Source organism: Muntiacus reevesi, chromosome 3 (genome assembly GCF_963930625.1).
Source record: "Muntiacus reevesi chromosome 3, mMunRee1.1, whole genome shotgun sequence".
NCBI lineage: Eukaryota > Metazoa > Chordata > Mammalia > Artiodactyla > Cervidae > Muntiacus > Muntiacus reevesi.
In genome coordinates, this window is record NC_089251.1 from 117,695,348 (window position 1) to 117,716,081 (window position 20,734).

Genomic DNA, 20,734 nt, shown 5'->3' on the forward strand with positions numbered 1-20,734 from the left:
ATGTGTCTTTTAATTTCATGACTGCAATCACCATCTGCAGTGATTTTGGAGCCCAGAAAAATAAAGTCTGACACTGTTTCCACTGTTTCCCCATCTATTTGCCATGAAGTGATGGGACCAGATTTTAGTTTTCTGAATATTGAGCTTTAAGCCAACTATTTCACTCTCCTCTTTCACTTTCATCATGAGGCTCTTTAGTTCTTCTTCACTTCGTGCCATTAGGGTGGTGTCATCTCCATATCTGAGGTTACTGATATTTCTCCTAGCAATCTTGATTCCAGCTTGTGCTTCATCCAGCCCAGTGTTTCTCATGATGTACTCTGCATATTAGTCAAATAAGCAGGGTGACAATATACAACCTTGACATGCTCCTTTTCCTATTTGGAACCAGTCTGTTGTTCCATGTCCAATTCTAACTGTTTCTCCCTGACCTGCATACAGGTGTGTCAAGAGGCAGGTCAGGTGGTCTGGTATTCCCATCTCTTTCAGAATTTTCCACAGTTTATTGTGATCCACACAGTCAAAGGCTTTGACATAGTCAATAAAGCAGAAGTCAATTTTTCTCTGGAACTCTCTTGCTTTTTCACTGATCCAATGGATGTTGACAATTTGATCTCTGGTTCCTCTGCTTTTTCTAAATCCAGCTTGAACATCTGGAAGTTCACGGTTCACGTATTGCTGAAGCCTGGCTTGGAGAATTTTAAGCATTACTTCACTAGCATGGGAGATGAGTGCAATCATGCGGTAGTTTGAGCATTCTTTGGGATTGCCTTTCTTTGGGATTGGAATGAAAACTGACCTTTTCCAGTCCTATGACCACTGCTGAGTTTTCCAAATTTGCTGGCATATTGAGTGCAGCACTTTCACAGTTTCATCTTTCAGGATTTGAAATAGCTCAACTGGGATCCATCACCTCCACTAGCTTTGTTTGCAGTGATGCTTCCTAAGGCCCACTTAACTTCACGTTCCAGGATGTCTGGCTCTAGGTGAGTGATCACACTATCATGATTATCTGGGTCATGATCTTTTTTGTACAGTTCTTCTATATATTCTTGCCACCTCTTCTTAATATCTTCTGCTTCTGTTAGGTCCCTACCATTTCTGTCCTTTATGGAGCCCATCTTTGCATGAAATGTTCCCTTGGTATTTCTAATTTTCTTGAAGAGATCTCTAGTCTTTCCCATTCCATTGTTTTCCTCTATTTCTTTGCATTGATCGCTGAGGAAGGCTTTCTTATCTCTCCTTGCTATTCTTTGGAACTCTGCATTCAAATGCGTATATCTTTTCTTTTCTCCTTTGCTTTTCGCTTCCCTTCATTTCACAGCTATTTGTAAGGCCTCCTCAGACAGCCATTTTGCTTTTTTGCATTTCTTTTTCTCGGGGATGGTCTTGATTCCTGTCTCCTATACAATGTCACGAACCTCTATCCATAGTTCATCAAGCACTCTGTCTATCAGATCTAGTCCCTTAAATCTATTTCTCACTTCCACTGTATAGTCATAAGGGATTTGATTTATGTCATACTAGTGGTTTCTCCACTTTCTTCAATTTCAGTCTGAATTTTGCAATAAGGAGTTCATGATCTGAGCCGCAGTCAGCTCCCAGTCTTGTTTTTGCTGACTGTATAGAGCTTCTCCATCTTTGGCTGCAAGAATATAATCAATCTGATTTCGGTAGTCTACCATCTGGTGATGTCCATGTGTAGAGTCTTCTCTTGCATTGTTGGAAGAGGAGCTAACCCACATCCAAAGCAAGGAGCAGCATCTGCACTTTGCTGGAACAGCCATGAAGAGCGACTTCACGTCCAAGGTAAGAGAAACCCAAGTAAGACAGTAAGCACTGAGAGAGGGGATCAGAGGGAAGACAGACTGAAACTACAATCACAGACAACTAGCCAATCTGATCACATGGACCACAGCCTTGTCTAATTCAGTGAAACTAAGTCATGCCGTGTGGGGCCACCCAAGATGGATGGGTCATGGTGGAGAGGTCTGACAGAATGTGGTCCACTGGAGAAGGGAATGGCAAACCACTTCAGTATTCTTGCCTTGAGAACCCCATGAACAGTATGAAAAGGCAAAAAGATAGGACACTGAGGGATCAACTCCCCAGGTCAGTGGGTGCCCAATGTGGTTACTGGAGGCAGTGGAGAAATAACTTCAGAAAAAATAAAGGGATAGAGCCAAAGCAAAAACAACACCCAGTTGTGAATGGGATTGGTGATGGAAGCAGGGTTCGATGCGGTAAAGAGCAATACTGCATAGGAACCTGGAATGTTAGGTCCATGAATCAACGCAAATTGGAAGTGGTCAAACAGGAAATGACAAGAGCGAACATCGACATTCTAGGAATCAATGAACTAAAATGGACTGGAATAGGTGGATTTAACTCAGATGACCATTATATCTACTACTGTGGGCAGGAATCCCTTACAAGAAATGGAGTAGCCATCATAGTCAACAAAAGAGTCCGAAATGCAGTACTTGGATGCAATCTCAAAAACGACAGAATGATATCGGTTTATTTCCAAGGCAAACCATTCAATATCACGGTAATCCAAGTCTATGCCCCAACCAGTAACACTGAAGAAGCTGAACAGTTCTATGAAGACCTACAAGACCTTCTAGAACTAACACCCCCAAAAGATGTCCTTTTCATTCTAGGGGACTGGAATGCAAAAGTAGGAAGTCAAGAAAAACCTGGAGTAACAGGCAAATTTGGCGCTTCCTTTACATTACCAATAATGGCACAGATGGCCGGACCGCAGAGGGATTCACAGAACCAGTCCAGGCCCATAGCGGGATTTGCACACATGCTCTTTAGTATTTGAATGAAAACTAGCTTCATTTCCTACAGAAACTCTCCAGAGAAAACAAAATACTTCTGAAGATTAAAATAAAAGGACACTCTACAACTTGGATCCTATGAGGCTGATCCTCTAAGGCTGGTCAACATTATAGAAAACCAAAGTTTGGGATAAATGGGAAAACTGAAAACAAAAGTTTACAAATCTTCCCCCACACAAGGAAATCCTTTGCTATACCTTTTTTGTACTTAAAATACTGAGCCACCTCAAAATCATTTCCATTCCAATACCTAAAATCAACTTGTCTGTAAGTGTTGCGAGGTGAACACTATAAAATGTGGTACAAATGTGATTCTTTCAAAACCACCGAGCAGTAATAAAACTCACAAATAAGCACAAATCTTTGTCTCAAATCAGTCAAGCTAAAAAGTTTAATGTGTTCTTTTTCTTTTCTGACAGCTTTTTCATCATACTGTGCAGAGGAACCCAAGTATACATGCCATGGGCAAATACATGCCATAACAAGAGGGATAAGGATAGGCAGGATTTGAACTGACTGATGGGAGAAGGAAGGACATAGTGCAGAGGAGGACTATGAAGGTACAAGGGGACACACCTTGTATAATTTCACTTCTCTGAAGTATCTAGAGTAGTCAAAATCATGATGACAGAAAGTAGAATGGTGGTTGCCAGGAGGTGGTGGGAAGGAGAAACAGGGAATTGCTCAATGGGTACAGAGTTTAGTTTTTTTAAGATGAAAAAGGGTGAGCGATGTTACACAAGTGTAAATATAGTTAACTGTACACTCAAAAATGGTCAAGAGGGTAAATTTTAGACTATGCATTTTTTTAAGCTACAGTTAGAAAAAAAGAGAGTCACAGAAATTAGAAGTTATTAGACATTAGAAATTATGACTGCCCTGGCAGTCATACTAATGCAAAAATATTTCAAATTGACTAACTTCAGTGTGCAGTCCTAATCTCTAAAATTGCTTTTTTCCCTAATTGAAAAAAAAAGTAGACATGCCTTGCTAATGGTACATGCAGATTTCCTTAACTACAATAAAACTGAAGGAGCGAGAAAACTAAAAGACAATACAAACCCTAAGTGATGGTAGAATATACAAAGCAGGCTAGTCAAACACAATCTAATTGTGCCTTCCCCACCCACAATGTAGTCTAAGTCACTAAGGAAAACTGTACACAGACTTCCCTGGTAGTCCATGGCTAAAACTCTTGTGATCCCAATGCAGGGAGCCCAGGTTCAATCCCTGGTCAGGGAACTAGATCCCACATGCCACAATAAAGATCAAAGATCCTATGTGCCACAACTAAGACCTGGCGCGACCAAATAAATTAAAATTAAATTAAATTTTTAAAAAACTGTATGGAAGTTTCTCTTTACACCAAGAATAAAAAAAAACTCTTCTACCTGCTTGCCAGGCCCAGCACCTTCTGGCCCACTTCTCTAGCCCCCTCTCCCCCCAGGTTGTTCTATACGCTTCCTGATCCATACACAGCCCTGTACCTGAAGCCCCCAGTCATCTCCATGAACCCTGCCATCACAGGGTCTTTTTACCCTTGCCTTTGTTCTAACTGGAACATTGTTCCTTTCCTGTGCATCCTCCAGATCTCAGTTCAAATGTTAACTTCTGGGATTTCCCTAACTCAAATACTTGTCACTGTTGCAGTTTTACATTTGTGTGGTTAATCTGATGGCATCTGCTGAGCACAAGGATCTTGTATGCACTCACTCTCCCGCATTTCCAATGCTAAACTCAGCACCTAGTACCAACTAAGCACTCAAATACCTGTTGAATAAGTGAATGGGCACCAAATCTATAAGAAAATAATAATATATCACAGAATGTCTCCTTAGGAGTTTGTGCATCTTCACAAATGAATCTTGGAGAACACCCAAAGCAACTGAGCCTAAAGTCCCTATTCAACTCAAAAAAAACAAAAAAGTCAACTCAGATGCCTGTATAAATTTCCCTGGCCCTTCTGTCTCTAAGCAAATACTGAGCAGCACTCTAAGCGCTTAATAAATACTTACTGAACTGAAATGAAACTATACTCTTTCGAATAATGGATTTTGACATCTAAACTCCTGCATTTTAGTCCCAAATAATATTTCCAAAAATTGTTCATATGCCTCAGTATAAATACCATTGGATTAATTATAATGTCGTTACCCAATAATGTTTGAATGAGGCTTAGCGCAGGGGTCCCCAAACCTCATGGTACGGGTCTGTGGCCTGTTAGGAATTGGGCAGCAGAGCAGGAAGTGAACAGCCAGTAAGCAAACGAAGCTTCCTGTGTATTTACAACCGCTTCCCATGGCTCCCATTACAGCCTGAGCTCCACCTCCTGTCAGATCAGCAGCCACATTAGATTCTCACAGGAGTTGGAACCAAAACAAGACTATGGAGTAGACTGACATAGCAACACACTTCAGGTCCCTTAGATGGGACCATCCAGGAGCAGGAAAACAAGCTCAGAGCTCCCACTGATTCTGCATTATGCTGAGTTGTACAACTATTCCATTATATGTGCAACTATTCCATTACGTATGCGTTCATGCTAAGTCACTTCCGACTCTTTGCGACCCTGTGGACTGTAGCCCTCCAGGCTTCTCTGTCCATGGGATTCTCCAGACATGAGCACTGGAGTGGGTTGCCATGCACTCTTCCAAGGGTTCTTTCCCATCCAGGGATTGATCCCGCATGTCTTAGCTTACAGCTCCTACCTTGGCAGGCGGGTTCTTTACCACTAGTGCCACCTGGGAAGCCCCATTTCATTATACATCATAATGTAATACTAGAAATAAAATGCGCAATAAATGTAATGTACTTGAATCAACCCCAAGCCATCCACACAACCCAAAGAAAATACCTTCAGGAAAACAGTCCCTGGTGCCAAAAAGATTAGGACCGCTGGCTTAGAGCATCCTTAGTCCCACTGCTTCAAACTCAATTAAGGGAGGTTTTCGGACTTTTGCATTTTAATATAAATTTTACTTTGTCAATTTCTGGGCGGGGGAGGGGGGGGATGGTCGGAAACAGGCTAGCTGGGATTTTACTATTGTGTTGAAACTGTTTTCAAATTTAAGTCAGAGATATTAACACCTGTCCCTACTTTTTCAACGTGGTAAATGTCACTTGAGCCTTTTTCCCCCAAATCTACTCAGTCCCAAGGAGAGTTCCTTCTGTAGAAAAATGTTAAGACACAAAATCTAACTCAAAGAATACTAAATAAACTAAAATTCCCGAGTAGCTCAGCTGGTAAACAATCTGCCGGCAATGCAGGAGACCCCCGTTCAATTTCTGGGTTGGAAAGTTCCCCTGCAGAAGGAATAGGCTACCCACTCCAGTATTCTTGGGATAGCTCAGACAGTAAAAGAATCCACCTGCAATGCGGGAGGCCTGGGTTCCATCCCTGGGTTGGGAAGATCCCTTGGAGGGCATGGCAACCCACTCCAGTACTCTCACCTGGAGAATCCCCATGGATAGGGGAGCCTAGCGGGTTACAAGTCCATAGGGTCGCAAAGACTCCGACGCGACTCAGTACAGCACAAATAAACTAAAAACCGGAAAGCTAATCCCAGCTAATGGATCAGTTCGAAATGTTGAACTAAATGAGACTCCACGATCAACGAAAGAGATAAAAGTATACCACGCTGAAAGGCGCAAAGCAACAGGCAAACATCAAGTATTACATCAAAGTGGCTGCTGCTCAAGAATCCTAAGGCGCCCCTCCCCTGTCAATCCCAAACATCTGTATCGGGACCCAACAGAATGCGTCCACAGGTGACCCAAACCTCGGGAAGCGTCCCCTTGACAGCAACAGGCTGTTTAACTCTGCTTTTCCTCCCAGGGCATCATACTGGGTACAAGGGAGGGCCGGCGGGGCTCAGGCGCGAGGAGCCGGGCCTGGGAGACCAAGTGGGCCCTGAGCACGGGTCGTGAGGTGGGCAGAGGCGACGCCAGGGCCGGGGGATTGATGCCAGAGACAGAACAGAGAGCACTTGCGCCTGGCCGCCGGCGCAGGTGCCCCCACTTCCCCGGAAGGGTCGTGGTGGCCTTGAAGGCCAGCCCCGGGGTCAGTTCTGGGGAGGGGTCGAGGTGGGCGCGCGGGCGCGGGGGGCGGGGGGCGGGGAGGCCTCACCGTGGCTCCCGGGAGGCCAGGGCCGCCGCCGTCCCGCAGTTGCTAAGGAGAATGCTCTTCCGGGTCGCGGGCGCCGAGTTGTAGAGAGCAACGGTGGCCGGGAGGGGCCAAAAGCGAAGCGCGGGGTTGAGCGCGCGCGGCCGCGGCGGTGGTCCCCACGGTACTTCTGCTGCTGCGGTGGCAGCAGGGCCCGAGCGGAGGGCTCTCCCGGCGGCCGGCTGAAGCCAGTGGCTCTAGATGCCGCCCCCTGCTCCCGGGCCAGCGGCTGGCGGGCGACCTCCCGCCCCTGGTGCTGATCGCGCCCAGCCCCAGTCCTCGGTACGGTGCCCCGCCGGACTGCCTCTCACACCACCCACTCGCGTATCTCCCCACCCGCCGCTATCCTCGCCCCCGACGCCGCCACCGCAGCTTCTAGCTCCCGGGTGTAGCCCCGCCGGTCCTTTCCTGTGACAGGTGTTTTTTTACTCATCCCATGAGTTACTCCACGCTCGATTACACCTGCTCAGAGCTAGCTAGGTGCAGGGCTGGCCCTGGGATGCCGAGGTGGACCACCCAGGCGTGGTTCCTGCCGGCTGAACCTACAGGCGGGTGGGAGGCAGGCAGGCTGGGCAGTCCTGCAGACTGGGATGCTCAGAGTGAAGACAGGTAGGGGAGCCTGCCCGAGGGGGGCCTACCCAGACTCAGGTGGGGAAAAGCCAGGCGGCAGACCTCAGCCAAGTTAAAAGGGTAGGGAAGAGTGATCCAGGGAGGAGAGTAGGCTCCCCGTTGAGAAACCCACTGAAAGAAAGGTATGTTCCGGCCTACCCTGGAAAGTGTGTAGAGAAGAGAGTATGGTTAAGGCTGGAACCTAGAAAACAATATCATAGGTGTGAACAAAGAAAAAAGAACCCCCAAGGAACAGGCAACGTTTTCGTTTGAAAGACTGCTGAGAAGACAGCAGAAGAATTTCGGTTAGGAGGTGATCACCAGTGTCAAATGCTGTGTGGATCCAGAGCCCAGTGGTAACCACAGAAAAATCAAAATTCAGGACTGGGTTGTCAAAGTTGACAATGACTTGAATCTGTGTAGTGATTGAGTCCACCACCATATGCTCCTAGTTAAAACAACGGAAGGAGATAACATTAAATTGTTCCTGAATGCCTAATGTATCTAAAAGCACTGTCACTGTATTTGCAAATTTCAGAATTCCTCTACTATTACCCATCTCCTTGAAGGTGGAAAATATTGTTATTTAAGCTTGCATCTACAGTGCCTGCCACAGACAAAGGCCTCAATCAATATCTGTTTAAAGAATAAAAGAACCGCTGGGCCTCTGATTTTTATTGTTCACACAAGTCCCTTCCAAACCCTCAGCAAAGGTGTGCTGTGGGAAGAACTTGTCTATTCAAACTGTAGAGGGTGGAAGAAATTCAGCAGGGGTAGGAAGCAGGGCGTGATGGAGGTCCAGGGACTCAGTAGGTGGGAGAGAGCCCAGTGGAGCCCGAGGTGGAAAGATCCAGAAGGAAGATAAAGGATTGAAAACATAGAAGCTGGGCTTTCAGGGCCAGAAATGGGAAGTGAAGCCAAAAATAATTAGGAATAGGAGAGAAGGACAATTTTTGTACATAAGTTTAACAGAGATATCTCACTGAGACTGAACTGCAGGCAGAAAGTGTGATGTCAGCCAGTGTGAAGGCTGCAAGGCTAGGTAGACATCTCCCCAAGTCGTCTAAGTGAAGTGCACCCTGGGCTTCTTCATTTGGGCCGAAGGGTAACCGCAACACACTCTGGAGTGAGTTGAAATGAGAGGCTTGCCCCACAAACATATATCCCAGTCCATAATTCTAATCGATTTCCGTTATCACAAATATTACAGTGTGTGTGTGTGTGTGTGTGTGTGTGTTCTTACGTATGCCCAAGAGAGAAATGTTATTCTTCTCTGAGAGACTGATAAATCTGTCCACAATGGATGTGACCAGGCATTCATGGAAAGAAACCGTGAAATTCTAAATGTGTAGCTGAAGAGTTTAGAACACCAAGAGGGCCTAGAAGCAACATCAACCCCATGGAAATTTCAACCCCATGGACTAATAGCATGCTAGACTCCTCCTTCCATGGAATTCTCCAGGCAAGAATACTGGAGTGAGTAACCATTCCCTTCTCCAGGGGATCTTCCCAACCTAGGGATTGAACCCGGGTCTCCTGTGTTGCAGGTGGAATCTTTACCATCTGAGCCAACAGGGAAGCCCAGAAAATGGTTACAACTCAGTAAAAGAAAGTTAAATCAATTAATTTTTTGTGAAAAGAAGGGACAAAATCAACTTGTAACCTAGAAAAAGGAAATACAAATACATGAAGTATAAGATAAAGCCCACCCCACATTCCTGGCAACCTTGAATATAGCATCTATTCTAAAGAACTGTGTTCTCTTGAAGGGTCAAGGTGACTCATTAGGCTCAAGTTGGGTAGGCTTCTTGGGACATCTCAATGATGCCTCAAGAGGTAGAAATTTTTCATTGCTATGAATGGCATATTCTTAGAGAACTGCAGGGAATTGTGAGTGAACTTTATTTTCAGAGTGGTATGGGCATGGAAGTTTCCAAGTGATGTTCTTTGTCTCACTGGTCTCTGGATGATGGATGCCAGTTAATGGCTTAGAGGAATGCCCCCCAAGACCCAAGATATGAGTGAAGGATCAGAGTTACTGTGCCCTGTTCTTATATGAGATGAGCCATCTGCTGCCTCCAGGAGAATTCCATTTTGGCCCTACGAGGAACTGTGTCTTTTATGAAGTCTAAGTTTTGGTTACCCCAGAGCTTTCCACACCAATCCTGATTGCTAACCACCACCATCCCCAACTTGGATTTCTCCTTTACTAACATCCACCTTGTCTCAAAGTCAGACACCGAGGAGTCACTCTTGATTCCACTTTCCCCCATCACCATACTCTCACCCTAATAACCCAGTCCAAGAACAAGTCCTATAGACTGTGCAATTTCCCCCACCCAATTCCACTGCCACCAGTTACAGTGAAAGGAGCAAATAACCAAGCAACTCGGGTTCAGTAAGTAGGGGTTACAGCCTCAAAGATGAAGCAAGGTGCTAAGGCTGTGTGTGTGTGTGTGTGTGTGTGTGTGTGTGTGTGTGTGTGTGTGAACAACGTAATGACCAAACAGCACAAAAACTTCAAGGAGACAGGATGGAATAAATTCATCCAACAACACATTCTGATTGCCTTTCACCTGCTAATTTTACCTTGAAGGAAGTTAAAAGATAGTGAAAGGACTACCAAATAGGTTAAAGAAAAATCTAAGGTAGAATTGAACATATTCCAGGACTTCCCTGGTAATCCAGTGACTAAGACTCCACACCCCACAATGCAGGGGACCTGGGTTTGATCCCTGCTCAGGGAATTAGATCCCACATGCTACAACCAAGAGTTTGCATGTGGAAACTAAAGATCCCACGTGTCTCAGTGAGGATCGAAGATCCCACATGATGCAACTGAGACCTGGCACAGCCAAATAAATAAATACTTTTTTAAAAAAGAGAATTGAACACATTCCAACAACCAAAGTAAAAGAGTGTTTGCTGTCCTGGAGTGTGACTTTGGAAGGTCTTGACTCAGCTGTGCATGTCTGCATGCTAAGTCACTTCAGTCGTGTCTGACTCTTGGAGACCCTGTGGACTGTAGCCCACCAGGCTTCTCTGTCCGTGGGATTCTCCAGGCAAGAATACTGAAGTGGGTTGCCATGCCTTCCTCCAGGGGATCTTCCCAACCCAGGGATTGAACCAGCGTCTTTTACGTCTACCTGCCTTGGAAGGCAGGTTCTTTACCACTAGCTGATCAAGCCCAGATCAACTGTGGGATGCATTATAAAGTCCATACCTGTGCAGGCAGAGTATGGTGGGCTTAGAGGGCTGTGAGTAAGCAGAAAATATCATCATCACCATATCAATTGTCCTTAGCCTCCCAGACTGGAGCAGCTAGATCATCTAGACCGCTGTTTCCAACTTGAAGTCTGTTTATAGTCTGATGCTGTTCTCATCTCACTTTAAACTTAGTCTCAAAATTTACATTTTTCTCTTTTTTCTAACTTCATAGTATTATTTTTATCCTAATTCTAAAGAAATAAATCCTTCTATGATATTCCCATCTTTGCCTCATAGGTGTTAGCTTTTGCCTTAATGTCTCTTTAACCTACTAACTTCTATTTAAATTTTAATCTTTTTAAATATTTTTACTCTTTATTTTAAAGATTTTTACTCTTTATTTTATCAGGATTCCATTAACATTATTATTAAGTTTTTAGGTTTATTTTTTTAATTTTTCTAGTATTTTTGCCCTTTTGTCTCTTTTAATTTTACATATGCTACTTTAAATATGAATTTTAGAAAATGCTCTCATTTACAGTGTTATTCTTCCTAAATTTTTATTTCCACATCTTTAGCTTTAAATTTGTCAAAATTTTTACACTCATCATCTTATTTTAGCTTTTATTTCTCTGATCTTCCATCTTGCATATTTTTTCTGGTTTGGACTTGAATTACATGTATACCTCAGCAACTGCAAATGTCATCTAACAATCATTGCACTTTAAATGAGAAAACAAAGAGTCATATTTCATTCACAAAATCCAGAATGCTTATATTTTTCTTTGCTGGAGAATTTACTGCAGAAGGAGATATGTATAGGACAGAATTTTACTTTTCTTCTGTGTCTCCTGCTAGATACCAGCCACATAAGAAGCTAGTGTAAGAGAAAAGGCACTCTCAAGTTGCAACTCTGATACAGCACCAGTGTGGCATAGCACTTAAGGCATGGGATACCAAACTGCTGGGTTCAAATCCAGCTCCTCCAGTTACTTGCTGTGTGACCTTGGGCACATTAACCAACCTCTCTGTGTCTCCATTTTCCTCACCTGTAGAATGTAGATGATGTTACATCTCATAAAGCTTATGTGAAGTTTGAATGAGTCGATATATGTAAAGGACCTAGAACAGTTCCTGGCACATAGTAAAATACATGTGTTTGTTAATATTATTTAACACATAGTTATCCTATATAGTAGTTGCTCTTAGCAGTATAGAATAGCCAAGTATCTTGTAAATGATGGTCCTATTTGACATAAGCTGCTTTTATTCTTCCTTTTAGAGCAGACACTGTAGCCAACTAAAGTTCTCATTGGCACTTTCTCTTCCCAACCAAACCTGATATATTTTTTTTTTCAGATATCAACAGTCCTCCAAGGACTCGTGCGGGGTGGGGCTGGGGAACAATTTCAGTGAAGGGTAAATCTGTCTCCCTTTTCAGTGTCCAACCCTGATTGAGTCTCTGAATTCTAGAATTCTAGACAGAAAACATCTCATTGATTGGCTCAGGCCAGTCTATGAGTTGGGCTAGGGGTCTACTGGAGCCAATCAGCTGAGCAAGGGAAAGAGAATCACCCAGTAGAATTAGGGCTACTCAAGTATATACCTTTCTTAGGGACTGGAGTGGATGGGGAATGTGTGTGTGTATGCATGGTGCAGGCTTACTGGAGGAGAGGGGAACAAAATTTCAGGGGAGAAGGACTATATTATAGTCCTTATATAGAAGCACTATATTATAGCCTGTCTCCACAGATATGCATACCCTAGCCTGAAAAGCAATACTATAAAGCTATGATTGTCATTAAGTGTGATAGTATATTTTTAAATATTTAACTTTTCTAAAGGCCAAAACCAAACCAAGAAGATTTGACCAAAGAGGACTTGAAAAAGGTGAGAGAATGACAAAAAGAATTCTGAATCTATTTATAAGAAAAACATTTTTTAATTAGAACAGATAAAAAGAAATGTGCACAGTCACTTGATGGATAAATGAAAATATAGTAATATATACTATATAGAAAATATAGTAAAAAATATATATAGGGAAAAAAAAACCTGAGTTATTCAGAAAATGTTAGATTTGATCTTAGTTAAATGAATCAAAAAACACAGCATCCAAAAGAAATCCTATTTTAAGTTAAAGAATTTATTAACTGAGAAAAATACAGAGTAATACAATTAGAACAATTATAAGATTACATATGAAGGGACTAAATTCTCCTATTTAAAAAAATAGAATCATAGACTGGATTAAAAAGACAAATCCACACCTATGAATCTTGTGGTTTTTTTTTTTTTAATTTAAAGAAAAGGGAGAGAATAATTTAAAAACCTGGCTCAGATAAGTCAGACTTGCACAAAAGCAAGAGTAGCGGGTCCCAGCTTGACTGAATGAGTTATGTTCATCCCAGGATTCCAGCATACCCGGGCATGCCCTGAACACCAATGGCAGGACCCCCTGGAGGACTGTTTTCATGAGAAGCTAGCATCCTAGAAAATAATCCCTTCTTCAGGCAGGACCAAGGAGGAGCCCGAGACAGCAGGTCAGTATAAAGCTGTGTACAGCAGGGAGGCTGCAGGGGAAGTCTGGCAAAACAGGCTGTTTGGCCCAAAGGCCCTCTGCTCTGTAGCTTTTCAACAGAACGGAGTGCCAGCAAAGGCAGGGTGCTGTTGGAGCTTGCTGGCAGAAACTCTCCACAATACTCCATTCATTGGCCCCCAGAACAGGCTCTGACCCAGCCCCACTGAGGGATTGTCAACAAGTCCCTACACCTTGGGGTGGTGGTGGGGGGGCCTCCTTTTCTCTTCTACAAAACAGTGATTAGAGGATCTGATCCAAAAAGGAAAAATTGGGAAATAGGGAGCTTTCTCAAATGTGCATTGGGCTTTCACAGAAATGAACTGCAATTTTGAATATAAAGATATTCCCAATAGATAAACAAAGATTCTGGCACTAGTGGTAAAGAACTTGCCAGCCAATGCAGGAGACATAAGAGATGTGGGTTCAATCCCTGGGCTGGGAAGAGCCCCTGAAGAAGGGCGTGGCAACCCACTCCAGTATTCTTGCCTGGAGAATCACATGGACAGAGGGGCCTGGCAGGCTATATTCTATAGGGTCTCAAAGAGTCGGACTTGGCTGAAGCGACCTAGCACGCAAAGATTTTACACATACTTTCTCAGACAATAAAATTGGAGAAAAAAACAGTATGCCACCTGTGTGCACATGACCAGGCAAGAATGGAGGAAAGTTCTGTGATGGAACAATTATTAATAGGTTGAAAAGGCAACACCAAATTTGGGGATGTTATTTTAAAAACAAACAAAAAAGAAATACTGGATACACAGTTAAAGCTGTATTGAGAGAATTCTGGTATCTTTGGGGCTTATAGTAACAAGAAAGAAAAAGGGAAAAAATATCAAATAAATTTACACCTAAATTTTTTTAAAAGATATAAGTAAGTCCAACTCTTTGTGACCTGGTGAACCTTCGCCCACCAGGTTTCTCTGCCCAGGAAATTTTTCAGGCAGGAATACTGGAGTGGGTTGCCATTTCCTACTCCAGAGAATCCTCCCCAGCCAAGGATCAAACCTGGATCTCTTCCATCTCCTGCATTGACAGGCAGATTCTTTACCACTGAGCCACCTGGGAAGCCCCTGTAGGTAGACAGGTACGTACAAACATACATACATACATTCAGAGGTAGGTACACATACATTTGGATTTAGATTGAATTATACTTTTTTTGAAATTTTAAACTGAAATATGATTCACATAACAAAATTTACCATTTTAAAGTGTACAGTTTGGTGCTTTATAGTATAGTCACAGTGTTGTACAATCATCACCACAATAAATTTTAGAACATTTTAACCACACCAAAAAAGAAATCCCATGCCATGAGCATTCCCCATTTCCCTCCCATCCTTCAGCCCTGCTAACTGCTGCTAAGTCACTTCAGTCGTGTCCGACTCTGTGCGACCCCATCCCTGGTATTCTCCAGGCAAAATCACTGGAGTGGGTTGCCATTTCCTTCTCCAGTGCATAAAAGTGAAAAGTGAAAGTGAAGTCACTCAGTCATGTCCAACTCATCTCAACCCCATGGACTGCATCCTACCAGGCTCCTCCATTCATGGGATTTTCCAGGCAAGAGTACTGGAGTGGGGTGCCATTGCCTTCTCTGCCTTCCAGCCCTAGGCAATCACAAATCTACTTTCTGTTTCTATGAATTTCCCTATTCTGGACATTTTATGTAAATGGAATCATACAACATATGGCCCTTTATGACTGGCTTCTTTATCTTCAGTTCAGTTCAGTCGCTCAGTCGTGTCCGATTCTTTGTGACCCAGAAGACTGCAGCACGCTAGTCTTGCCTGTTCATCACCAACTCCTGGAGCTTACTCAAACTCATGTCCAATGAGTCAGTGATGCCATCCAACCATTTCATCCCCTATCATCCCCTTCTCCTCCTGCCTTCAATCTTTCCCACCATCAGGGTCCTTTCTAATGAGTCAGTTCTTCGCATCAGGTGGCCAGAGTATTGTAGTTTCAGCTTCAGCATCAGTCCTTCCAATGAATATTCTGAACTGATTTCCTTTAGGATGGACTGGTTTAATCTCCTTGCAGTCCAAGGGACTCTCACGAGTCTTCTCCAACACCACAGTTCAAAAGCATCAATTCTTTGGCAGTCAGCTTTCTTTATGGTCCAACTCTCACATCCATACATGACTGCTGGAAAAACCATTTATCTTAGCATAATGTTTTCAAGATTCATCCACATTATAATATGATCACTGATTCATTCTTTTTTATCATTATATCATATTCATGTATATATATATATATATATATCTCACATTTTCTTTGTCCATCAGTTAATGGACATTTGAGTTGTTTCCAGTTTTTGGCTGTTATGAATAAAGCTACTATGAACATTCAAGAACAAGTTTTTGCATGAACATACATTTTCAATTCTTTTGGGCATATATGTATATAGGAGTAAAATTGCTTGGTCATATGGACTGGGTCAAATCATAATAGTGCCATTTTATATTTCCACCAACAATGTATAATGGTCCCAATTTCTCCACAACCTCGACAACATTTGTTATTTTCCATTTTTTAAACACAGTCATTTGAATGGAGTACTATCTAGTAGAGTGGCATCTCATTGTAGTTTTAATTTGCATTTCCATAACGGCTAGTAATGATGTTTATTGACCATTTGTGTATCTTCTTTGGAGAAATTTCTATTCAAGTCCTTTGCTCATTTTTAATTGGGTTATTTGTCTTTTTATTGCTGGATTGTAAGAATTCTTTATGTATTCTGGATTCTAGGCTCTTATCAAATATATTTTTTGCAAATATTTTCTCTCATCTGGACTGTTGTCTTTTCACTACCTTAATAATGTCGTTTGGTGAAAAGTAAGTTTTAAGCTTGATGAAGTTCAAATTATCTATTTTTCATTTGGTTGCTAGTCCTTAATGTATCATATCTAAGAAAAACTGTTGCCTAATGGAAAGTCATGAAGATTTATACATATGTTTTCTTCCAAGTATTTTATACTTTTAGCACACATGTTTGGATCTGTGATCCATTTTCAATAAATTTTTGTAAGTGAAGTGAGGTAGAGTGTAACTTCACTCTTTTGAATACAGTTATCCAGTTGTCCCAGTGTACAAAAGACTATTTTTTCCCATTGAATGATCTTAGCATCCTTGTCAAAATAAATTAACATATATGGATTTATTTCTGGGCTCAATTCTTGTCCATCAACTTATCTTCATGCCTATGCCACATTGTCATGACTACTGTGGCTTTGTCCTAAGTTTTGAAATTGAAAACTGAAAAGTGAGTCCTCCAGTAGAATATACTTCAACAGTGTTTTGTAACTTTTTCACTTTAAAAACTTGAAGGTATTCACATCAACATGTCAACAAATACAATTCTATGGCATCAGTTTAAGTAAATGTGTAGTATCCCACATGAATTTTCCATTAGCTATTTGACCAGAATAATTATAGCATGCTGTTAGATTCATAGATCATTTCCAATCTTTTGCTCTAATAAATAACTGGATTTTTACTTATTAGGCTTATCTTAGATGCTATAAATGTATTTTTTTCATGAGTTTACCCAATTCTCTATTAAGACCTTCAATCCAAATAAACTGTAAAATCTCCTATTAAAGTGTAATATTGGGCTTTCCTGGCTTGGTGTAAAGAATCTGCCTGCCTATGTGGGAGACACGGATTACATCCCTCATTCAGGAAGACCCCATAAGCCACGGAGCAACTAAGCCCGTGCGCCACTATTGAGCCTGTGCTCTAGATCCTGGGAGCCACAGCTACTGAGCCCACATGCCCAAGAGCCTGTGCTCTGCAACAAGAGAAGCCACCACAATGAGAAGCCCCTGCACCACAACTAAAGAGGAACCCCCGCTCGCTGCAAGTAGAGAAAAGCCTGTGCAGCAACGAAGACCCAGCACAGCCAGAAATAAATACATGAAATTATTTTTAAGTATATTAGCCATTTTCTGTCATTCTTGCTATTAACAATTTCCTATCCAGGTTTGTCTCATTTATATGTAATGTACAGGAGTGAAACAACAGCCAGGGCATCTTGCTGCTTAGAATATTTTGGGAAGAAATGAAAACTGAAACTAAGCTGATTTTTAATCTTTCAGGAGTGGTCTTTTATTCTACTTGGGTGTGTGCTACCTTGCTTCATTCGTGTCTGACTCTTTACAACCATATGGACCATGGCCCTCCAGGCTCCTCTGTCCATGGAGATTCTCCAGGCAAGAATACTAGAGCGGGTTGCTCTGCTCTCCTCCAGGGGATTTTCCCAACCCAGGGATCGAACCCATGACTGTTATGTCTCCTGCATTGGCAGGTGGGTTCTTTCCACTAGTGCCACCTTCATTCTACCTGGAAGGTATAAATCCTTGTTATTTCATATATTCATTTTGTAAAGTAATACACTCATCTAGTGCAAAATTTAAGAGATACCAAAGAGTAGCTGGTGCATAAATCTCCCAACAGCACCCAGCTTCCCTCTCTGTTACCAGTTTCCTCCATCCCAACATCCATCATCCGTCCATCCATACAACTAACATTTCATGGTGTCTGCTCTGTGTGAAGACAACCAGGTACAGTAGATCAGGGAGATTTGAATCCCACATCTAGCACTGACAGCCTATGGCCTTGAGCAGACCACTTGGTCAAGTCTCAGTTTCCTCATCTGTGAGATGAGGATAAAGACAATTACCTTATACATTGTTGAGAGGCTATATTACAAGGACCTAGCAGAAGCCTGGGTGCTATGGATACCACTATGAAGCCAGATGTCATCTGTTCTCAAGAGCTCTGTTCAAGCGCCCCACTCAGATCTGCATCTTAGTTCCCCCTTCCTGTCTTCCCCTCTTTGGATCAGGCTATTTTTCTGGCTACCAGCCTAGAATCTCTCCTGCCAATACAAGGAGTCTATCCACAGGGCTGGGCCCTGCATACAGGCACGAGGTAGAAGCCTAGGACTTCCCACTGCCACATTCTGTCCCTGAGAATTTTTGACTAAATCTCAAGCATCATATTCAGCAGTGTTATCTTGTCAGAAGCCGTAAAAGCATTTACACTTTTGTCTAAATATTATGGATGGCAAGTATTCATCCATGGGGAGAAAAGATAGACAGTGAACTCACTCACCTGGTTCAGGTGTCATAGTTTTGTTCTTCTTGAAGAAAAATCATCCCTGAACTCTGTTCAGAAATACTGGCCAACATCTTCCCTACCAACCAGGCTATCTATCTGTAGGGAAGAACAAGTTTTCAGTCTGAAAGTACCTATTTCCAGACATCGGGTTTTTGTTTGGATTTCCCCAGTGGGACCAGTGGTAAAGAACCCGCCTGCCAATTCGGGAGACATAAGAGACACAGGTTCAATCCCTAGGTTGGGAAGATCCCCTGGATGAGGGCATGCAAACCCACTGCAGTATTCTTGCCTGGGGAATTCCCGTGGACAGAGGAGCCTGGTGGGCTACAGATCATAGGGTCATAAAAAGTTGGATACAGCTAAAGCAACTTAGCATGCTTGGTGTTTGTTTGTTCATTTGTTGGCCATGTTGCATGGCTTGCGGGATCTTAGTTCCCTGACCAGGGATTGAACCCAGTCCCTCAGCAGTGAGAGTTCCAAGCCATAACCACTAGACTGCCAGGAAACTGCCAGTGGGTTTATTTTTTTAACAAAGTGTTCTCACCTTGCCACTGAACATATTAAGAAAACACATTCTGGGGAGGGGCACCTTTGGCGAGTGGAGGGATTCTTGAGAGAGACCAAGACAAAGAAACTCCCACATCTGGGGGAGTTGCAGCCTGGAGGCCAGGCTCTCCTTCCATTCCTGCCTTTGGTTCCTTCTGCCACCAGGGAGCTGCTACCTGTGAGGTGACCATGCTGTCCCCAAATCAGTCAGCCTCTGGAGGAAACTGAGGGCTTCTTCCCCTCACCCTGAGCTAGGTTTCCCCACCAGCTCAAGGTCTGCAGGTACAGGCAGCCAGGCCTGGGAGGGACCACACACCCCGCTTCTCTCCAGACACAGTGCAGGTGTGTGCTTCTGGGTCACATTTTGGTGTCATGATACCACTGACTTTCTCATCATTGCTGTAGTCTTTTGCAATAGGAAAAGGAGTACATCAAGGCTGTATATTGTCACCCTGCTTATTTAATTTATATGCAGTGTACATCATGAGAAACACTGGACTGGAAGAAGCACAAGCTGGAATCAAGTTTACTGGGAGAAATATCAATAACCTCAGATATGCAGATGACACCACCCTTATGGCAGAAAGTGAAGAGGAACTTAAAAGCCTCTTGATGAAAGTGAAAGAGGAGAGTGAAAAAGTTGGCTTAAAGCCCAATATTCAGAAAACTAAGATCATGGCATCTGGTCCCATCACTTCATGGGAAATAGATGGGGAAACAGTGGAAACAGTGTCAGACTTTATTTTGGGGGGCTCCAAAATCACTGCAGATGGTGATTGCAGCCATGAAATTAAAAGACGCTTACTCCTTGGAAGGAAAGTTATGACCAATCTAGACAGCATATTAAAAAGCAGAGACATTACTTTGTCAACGAAGGTCCATCTGGTCAAGGCTATGGTTTTTCCAGTGGTCATATATGGATGTGAGAGTTGGACGGTGAAGAAAGCTGAGCACCGAAGAATTTATGCTTTTGAACTGTGGTGTTGGAGAAGACTGTTGAGAGTCCCTTGGACTGCAAGGAGATCCAAGCTGTCCATCCTAAAGGAGATCAGTCCTGCGTGTTCATTGGAAGGACTGATGTTGAAGCTGAAACTCCAATATTTTGGCCACCTCATGTGAGGAGTTGACTCATTGGAAAAGACCCTAATACTGAGAAGGATTGGGGGCAGGAGGAGAAGGGGACGACAGAGGAGGAGATGGCTGGATGACATCACAGACTCAATGGACGTGGGTTTGGGTAGACTCCGGGAGTTGGTGATGGACAGGGAGGCCTGGCATGCTGCAATTCATGGGGTCACAAAGAGTCAGACACAACTGAGCGACTGAACTGAACTGAACTGATGTTACTACTGTGACTCACTGAAGGTTCAGATGATGGTTAGCACTTTTTAGCAATATTTTTACATTAAGGTAGGGATGTACTTCTTTTTTTTTTTTTAGAAATAATGCTATTGCACACTTAATAGACTACAGTATAGTGGATGGCATCACCGACTCAATGGACATGAGTTTGAGTAAACTCCGGGAGTTGGTGATGGACAGGAAGGCCTGGCGTGCTGCAATTCATGGGGTCGCAAAGAGTCGGACACGACTGAGTGACTGAACTGAACTGAAGTGAACTGATAGTATAAATGTAACTTTTATGTACAGTGGGAA

The 20,734-nt window shown here is 43.0% G+C and overlaps 1 protein-coding gene across 2 annotated transcripts in view; it reads right to left on the bottom strand.

Moving 5' to 3' along the window:
- The window catches only part of DIS3L2 (DIS3 like 3'-5' exoribonuclease 2), a 364,225-nt gene extending 357,211 nt beyond the window's left edge, over positions 1 to 7,014 (bottom strand). For both annotated transcript variants that reach the window (XM_065930351.1, XM_065930349.1), the window contains exon 1: positions 6,973 to 7,014. The gene's annotated coding sequence lies outside the window, so the exon portion shown is untranslated. The remainder of the gene's footprint in view (positions 1 to 6,972) is intronic.
- Between the last annotated feature and the right edge of the window lie 13,720 nt (positions 7,015 to 20,734).